This window comes from Fistularia commersonii, chromosome 6 (assembly GCF_037954325.1).
Source record: "Fistularia commersonii isolate RoL2024-O1a breed Wild chromosome 6, RoL_Fcom_v1.0, whole genome shotgun sequence".
NCBI classification, from domain to species: domain Eukaryota; kingdom Metazoa; phylum Chordata; class Actinopteri; order Syngnathiformes; family Fistulariidae; genus Fistularia; species Fistularia commersonii.
Window position 1 is genome coordinate 1,295,114 of NC_141289.1, and position 9,887 is coordinate 1,305,000.

Below are 9,887 nucleotides of genomic sequence, written 5' to 3' on the forward strand. Positions count from 1 at the left end.
CATAAAAATGTATGTATATAAATACATGAATGTAAATGTGTGTTTGTATGTATATGTATTTGTGTATAGGTATATATCTGTCTGCATGTATATATATATATGCGTATATATATATATATATGTATGTATGTCCCCATAAATATATAAGTGAGGATATATTAAAATATAAAAGCTCTACAAATGTATATGCACATATGCTTGTGTGTATATATATATATATACACATATATAGATATGTATTTGTAAACATGTATATCTATACATGTTGATACATATGTAAATATATTTTTTATATAAATATATATTTACTTGTACATATTTGCATACTAAATAGTATATATGTAAATATGTATACATGTATACATTGACAAATATTTATACACGTAAGTAAAATGTGTATTTGTAAATATATATGCAAATATATAAGTTTATTAGTATATGCAAATAAATATAAAAGTATTTATATATGTGTGTTCGTATATGTTTGAATAGATATATGTATATATATATATATATATTTACAGAAATATCTATATATAGATATGTAATATAGTTTGTAAAAGTATTTTGTGTTTTTTCTAAATATAAATGTATATGTATATATACATATGCATGTACATATACGTATATATATTTATATTTTATATTTATATTCAATCTTTGTAGTTACAGTTAACAGTTAAGACAATTCATATTTCATTGTAATCTTATTCTTCCCTCCTTTAAACTATTATCTATTACTGTTATGTTTTTTACTTGAAAATCTGGTACAACAATTTCCTTCGGGATAAATAAAGTTGTTCTCATCTTCTCTCATATTTATCTATATATTTATCTATATATGTATGTATATAAAATGCATGTATGTATGTTAGTAAGTATAGATACAAGGATGTATATGTACGTATGCGTACATATATGTCTATGTATTTATACATCTACATATGTACACAGCTATGTGCATTTATAAATGTATGTATGTATATATAAACATAAATCTATGTATACATATGTCTAAATGATAATGTACATATATGTGCTTGTATATGTATTTATGCATATACATGTACATGTGTTGGGATATGTATAGTTAAATGTATAAAAGTGTTAATATATATGAATGTGTGTATATACATATATATATAAGTATATATATATGAGTGTATATGTATGTATTTTTACCTTTGTGTGTTTTAACACATACACATCAATGTCTGTTTATGAATATATATTTATGTATATAGATGACCTTTTAAATGTTTGTAAAAGTCAAACAATAACAATGTATATCTGTATGGACATATATGTACTTGTATGTGTATATATGTAACTATATATGTCTGTACATGAATCTTAATAAATGAAGTATCAATATTCAATAATGTACAAATACATATTTATGCGTAAATATGTGTATATATATATATATATATGGATAAAGAGTTGTAAATATACGTGCAATAAGACTATATAAGAATATCCAATTATATATATATATATATAATTGTACGTATGTATATATAGATGTGTAAAGCATATATATATGTATGTGAGTATCTGTATGCATATATATGTCAATCTAAATATACATATATTGTATGTATAATGTATGTAATATTATACACTTGTACGTATGTATGTATATACATATATAATTATATATGTATATGTACACATGCATTATATGTATATCTAAAGATGTAAACTTATGTATGTTTATATGTGTAAATGTAGGCTGTAAATAAAGTCTATGTATCTTATATACAATTTTTTTAATATGCAAAAAAGTATATGTGTTTGTGTACATATATATGTTTATGTTAAAAACATATGTATACATATTTTCATATTTACATTATATATTTGTATATATATGTGTTCATATGTACACTTATATAAATATGGAGATGGAAAATTAGTATTATGTGTTTCTATCTATGTTTATGTATAAATGAATAAAAATATGTATATATAATCATATATACATGACTATATATGCTTTTATGAATGTATATATGTGTCAATGCATACATATATATATATAAATGTGCATGTATATTTATATGCATTTAAGTGTATATATGCAAGTGTGTATAGATACGAATATATATACATTTATGTTTATATATATACATATATAAATATATGTACATATATATATATATGAATACACATGTGAGAAAGGAGGATACATAGAATAGTGTTAGATGGAGAAAGTTGATTTGCTGTGGATACACAAATACATATATGTATATATATACATCTATATTTCTGTGTACACATATATAATAGTAAATATGTATATAGTTATGCTTAAAATTGTGTGGGTTTGTATGTGTTTATGTTTATTAATATGTATGTTTGTATATATATTTATGTCAGCATTTACATATGTGTAAATACACAAGTTTGTAAATATGTTTATGCATGTAAATATATATGAATCTATGTATATATATGTATCCATATATATAAGAACATGTGTGTATATGCATAACCATATATAAATGTATATTCATACAAATGCGCTTTTACATATATACCTCCATATATGTGTATCTATATATACATAGCATGTATGTATACATAGGTATGTATGCACATACATGTATTCATATATATATGTGTGTAAAAATATTGCACAAATGTATGTATATGTCAAAAAATCTATATGTATGTATGAGCATATATTATTGTCTATATATGTATGTGTTGTTAAAAGTAAGAATTAATGAATATACTCATGTATACATATATGTGAATATTTATTAGTATGTATTATCGAGTATGTATATATATATAAAAATATACACATGTATATACGTCTATATGTTAGTATTCATATGTAAGTACCTTTATGTCTGTGTGTTAGACATATATATTTGTAAATACATGTATAAACGAATGGATGTATATATTTATTTTCCAATATGTAATTGAAATGTTTATGGAAAGATGTATATAAAAATGATTGATATATATATATACATATATATATATGTTTGTATATCTTTGTATAAATATGTATGTGTATATATGCATATCTTTGTATGTATATATATATATATATTTAAATTTTTGCATGAGTATAAATTTTTATGCAGTTATTTATTTTTGTGTATGTAAAAATTATGTGTATTTATACATATATTTATATTTGTATGCATATATATAAATGCGTATAAATAAATATAAAAAAAATCTATATATTTATATGAGTATAAATTAGTATGTACTTTTCTACGAATATATATTAATGTGTAAATTGAAATTAAATCTATATGTTTTTATTAAAAATGTGAATGTTTATGTATGTCAGTGTTTATAAAAATCCCTGTATGTGAATACATATGAATGTGTATATGTATATATATATACACTCATATAAATTTGTATATCTATATATATGTATGTACACATGCATATGTATGTATATATATGTACATATCTAAGCATATATGTATGCATTTGTATATATTTATATACGTGTATTTGTACATATATATATGTGTAAATGTAATTGTATATCTATATACATGTATGGAAATATTTATGTATAAATATAGATATATGTTTGTATAAATGTCTATAAATATGTATGTAAATATGTTTGTCTACATACAAGTTTGTATAAATGTCATGTATGAGTATGTATATGTTTATGTATGTATATGTACATATTTATGTATATATATGTAGGTACATATGTCTATATGCATATGTTTACATATATGTATGTATATATGCATTTATGTTTAGGTATTTTTGTGTATCATTTTATTGGTATGTGTATATATATTTACAAATGTATAAATGTGTATAATTGCATTTATTTATGTATATTCAATTGCCTTTATATTTATGTCTATGAAAGTATATATGCTTACAACAATTTACATATGTATATATATGTTTGTGTATTTTTTTTATGTATGTATATATTTATGTTCATATGAATGTGTATATATTAAGGTTAATGTGTCTATTTGTGTATGTTTGTTAATATTTATTAATGTTTATATATCTATATGTGTATATGTATATATATGTATGTCTGTATATATGTATATATATATATGTCCATATGTCTATAAAGATGTCTATGTATATTTACATTTGTGAATTTATATATATGTTTTTATTTTTTAGTTATTTTTTGGTATAAGCTCTTATATATTGATGTATCTTTGTATGTATGTTTGTCTATATATGTGTATGTAGTAATGTATATATCTATGTATATATAAGTATGTCTGTATACAAATATATATATATATATAAGTATGTCTGTATACAAATATATATATATATAAAAGTATGTCTGTATACAAATATATATTTATGCATGTCTATATATACATGCACGTATGCATTTATATATGTCTGAAATATAAATATTTTTATGTTCATATTAAAATATAAAAAATACCTGTATGTATAGTAGTGTATTAATATCTTTGACAATATATATATATATATGTATATATATGTATGAATGCTTATATATATATATATATATATATACACGGATATCTATGTATACATATATATATGTACAAAAATATTTGCATATATAAATGTATGTATGTGTATATAAAAACAAATCTATGTATATATATGTATTAATTTAAAAATGTATATAAATGATTCTATTTGTATTCATATACAAACATGTACATATGTATTTATATGTATTCAGAAACGTACATATATAAATGAATAAAAGTGTTTATATATATCTATATATATAAACTGTTTATGTCTGTTTATGTTTTATGTATTTTTATCTTTATATGTATATACATGTACTTAAGCATGTCTGTTTATGAAAAAATATATATATGTATGTTTGTAAAAGTCCAAAAATATTAATTTTTATTTGTATTTATATATATCTATTTGTATGTGTATATATGTAACTATATATTTCTACAAGTATTTCTAGAAATAAAGTTTCAATAATCAATAAATATGTAGAAATACACATTTATGTATGTAAAGATCTGGTTTTAAATATACATCTATACATACATTACCATACATAACAATGTCCAGTCGTATGTATATGTGCTTTTATGTTTATATATGTATATACACATTAATATATGTAAGTATGTGTAAATATATGTGCAAAGCATTTACATACATATGTATATAAAAAATAGTATGTACATATATATGTCAATCAATATATATATGTATATATACATATTTGTATGTATATATGTAATATATACTTGAATTATGCAGGTGTTTGTATGCATATGTTATTATATAATAATATGTATACATGCATATATGTATGTTTAAAATGTATACCTATATTTGTTTATAAATATATATTTATATGTAAATACAGTCTGTAAGTAAAGTCTATGTATCTTATATAAAGATATATGTACATATATTTCAAAATATATGCAAATTTACATAAGTTATATGAAAAATTATATGACATTATGTTTGTAAGTGTACATTTATATATGTTTGTATGTTAAAAACATGTATATTTCTATGCATATTTATATCTACATTGTATTTATATAAAAATATATATATTTATATGGATTTATATAGGCCATTTAATTACATGTTTATGTTTCTATGTATGTTTATGCATGTATGAATGAATATTATATATGTATAAATATACATATATACATGGCTATGTAAATGCTTATGTTAATGTTAATATATGCCCATATAAATGTATTTGTATGTGTATATATGAAAATATAAAAACTTCTAAAACGGAAGTCAACAAATTTATACGTGCATAGGTTTTCATATATGTGCACATTATATACATATATATCTTTACATGTGTATGCATATGTACAAATATATGTTTATGTATGTAAAATATGTGTATATATATTTGTACTTGTATATATATGCATCCATGCATATATTGAAAATTATTACATATGTGTGTACATATGTTTGCATATATATATGGATATATATATATATACAGAAAAATCTCTATCATAGTAAAGACATATAGTTAGTACGCAAAAAGTATTTTGTGTTTTTTTTTAATTTAAAGGTATATGTATGAATATAAATATGTATGTGTTTAAAATAACTATGTATGTAAGTGTATTAATATCTTTGTAAGTATATATATGGAAATGAATATGTATTTATGCGTATATATGTGAGTATAAATCTATATACACGTCTATATATATGTATGCATACATCTATATATGTTCACAATTATGTGCACATATAAATGTATTTATGTGTATATAAACATAACTCTATATGTGTATACATATGCCTATAAATTTTAAAATGCATATATATGCTTATATATATTCATGTATATACATGTAAATATGTATGTATATGTATTGACATACACATATACTTAAATGAAAGAAAGCTTTTATATTTATGTATGTGTTTATATATATATATATACAGGAGTCTATATATGTATGTATTTTCATCTTTATATATGAATGTCTATTTATGAATATACATGTATATATGTTATATTTGTAACTATATATTTCTACATATGATATAAATAATCAATATATATGAAAATGTATAATATAAAAACATGTAAATATGTACATCTGTACACTTTGATAAATATGCATGTAATGGAAAATAAGTCTTAATATATGTGTTTCTATGTATGTTTATGTATGTATGAATGAATATAAATTTGTATAAATATACATATATACATGCCTGTATATATGCTTAAATGAATGTGTATATATATGCATGTATGTTTCTGTGCATTTAAGTGTATTTATATAAATGTATGTATATATACATTTATGTGTGAATAAATCTGTATATGTATATACATATGCATCTATGCATGTATATATATATATAAATTTGTATGTATCTATCAATATTTGTGTGCATACATATATAATAGTATGCATTTATATATATTCATATATATGTGTATATGCAATTTAAAATATATTTCTAAATGTATGCATATATATATACACTATATATAAGATTGTGTGTGTTTATATGTGTTTATGTTTATGAGTATGTTTGTATAAAATTATGTATGTATATATGTATATATATATATGTCAGTATATACGTATTTTAAATAAACAATTTTTGTAAATATGTCGATGCATCTAAACACGTATGAATCTATGTATATATATATATGTGTGTGTGTGTGTATAGACATATATATTTTCATATATTTATATATGCATTTATACATGTTTATAAATATGTATATATTCGCATGTATGTATATATGCACATATGTGTATATGAATAACTATATAAATGAATGTCTATACATATATGCTTTTATATATTTGCTTTCATTTAAATGTATGTGTGTATATATATATGTATATAAATGTATATATACCCGTGTAAAAACATTATACAAATGTATGTATGTATGTCTAAAAATGTATATATACACATATGAACATATATTTTTGTGTCATATATTTTGTTAAAAGTAAGATTAAATGTATATACTTATGTATGTATATATATATGTGAATATTCATACGTATGTATAATAGAGTATATATATCTAAAAACATTTCATTTATATATGTATATATATTTTATGCATATGTGTGTATACCTTTATATGTATACATACAGTATATGTATACATATTTACATGTGTATATGAATGGATGTATATATATATTTCTAAATATGTAATTAAAAATGTTTATAAAAAAGATGGATGTAAAAATTACGTATATGTATACAAATATGCATGTAAGAATATACATGTATGTATGTACAAGTGTATATCTCCGTATACATGCCATCATATACATGTATAAATGTCTATGTGTATATATGTAGATCTGTTTATGTTTATGTATATAAATGTTTGCATGAGTACAAATATACATACATGTCTGTGTCTATTTATTTACGTGTGTGTATATCTAATTATATCTCTATATTTGTTTGCATGTATATAAATGCAAGTATCTATATATATGTATGAGGACAGATACAGTTGGTATGTATATTTCTATATATACATATATTAATGTGTGTATTAAAATCAAAATTGAACGTAAACAACTCACTTTCCAAAACTCAAAAAGAAAAAGAATTTAAAAAAAAATCGCCAATTGTCTTCCGGGTGTCGGCGGACTCGAAAATAATTTGAAACATATTTGTTTTTAAAATTTCAAGCAGATTCGTTTCAAAATTTGGAGAGAAAATTCGCCGCAACAAGATTTGTCGTTAGAATTATTTTATTTTAGATTTATTCATGTTTATTATGTTGATCTACTTCTAAGAAGAGCAGCGTCATAAATAAGTCTGGGAGGAAGAGTTTTAAGAGTTTAATACAATAATACAGAAAACAGCTGTACAGTATACACACACACACACACACACACACACACACACACACACACACAGTCTCTCACCCTCACACACACACTGACTATAGCTCACATTGTATGAACAAACACAGTGCTCAGAGGAACTAAGGAGTTTCCGTCGTCGGCTTTTTTCCGAGGTGTTTTTCCGATGTCTCTGGTTGCCATGGTAACGCATCATCCGACAGCGACGAGGTCCGGCGACTCATTTACAAGCGTGGATATAAAATCAAACACATCGTTTGCGGACGGAGATTTTTTTTGCTAAATGATGGGAAAACGTCGAAGTGGTTATTTCGGGGACGTGGGGACCGAAAACCTTTAAATTAAATTTAAATTAAATTTAAATCAGATTTTTTTTGTTGATTTCTGAGATGTTTTTGCATCTGCTGGACTTAGAATTTCTCCCCTTTTTCCTGAAATCCATTATTAAATCATGTTTTAATTCTAAAAATATCATTTTGAGAAAATGATATTTAAAAAAAAAAAAAATTAAATTTTTCCAATTTTTTTTTTTTGCAAAATTCATGAAGCGTGACAATTTATAAATAATAAATGAATAAATAATAAATAAATGAGAATTTATTCTTTTTTTGAACGAATGAATGACGATTGGAAAAATAATTGAAAAAGACTTAAGCGGTCCCTCGTCAGCTACGATAAAACAGGATAAAATTCGAGTTTTTTTAGGTAACAAGAGCGTAATAACAAGCTCGTGACACTTTAGCGTCACAAATCCTAACGTACGTCTTCCACGTTTAATTCTACGTTAGCAACCGGCGGCCGCGTGGGAAACTTTTTCCTTTTTTTTTTGAGCGGAAACCTTAGCGACGCTCACGTCACCGTTAAAATGTGGGACACGTTTTCAAGCCGCGGTTTAAAACAACAATACAACTGCTGTTAGCGTTAGCGTTAGCATCATAAAAATCCAAACAAACCACTGAAACGGGTGGTGCGCGGAAAAAAAATGCGAAACACAAAACGAAGCCCTTAGGAGTAAGTCAGCCACGTCCACACGGTTGGTGACGTTCCTCTGAAAAAGCTCCTTGAAGAACTCGCCTGATAAGCTGCTTAACTCTCGCTCCTCCGCGATGACCTGTAGCGCGAAAAGGTCGCTAATGCTCCAACGAAAAGGTGGAACATCTTGTTCATGCGTACTTTTGCAAATGATGTAGTCTTGTTCCCGGTTACCTTGTATCTTCTCCCGAGTCCCTGGGCGTTCACTTGTTCCCAAGGGGCGGTAGTCCTGCCATCATTGCTATATGTCAGCTATTAGCATGTAACTATTAGCACTACTGTTGTTATTAGCATCAGATCATTGGTTCCTGTCCGTCCCAACCCACTCTTGCTTTCTATCTCTGTCCTTCACTATCTCTTGCTCCCTCCTGGTCGGGGCAGAAGGTCGCCTACATCAACTGTCCGAGGTTCCTGCACCTTCAAGACGCCATTTGATCAATATTTTTGATTGTCATCCAAGCTCATGAACACATGCTCTTTCTGGCTGGAAGATGTAGTCCA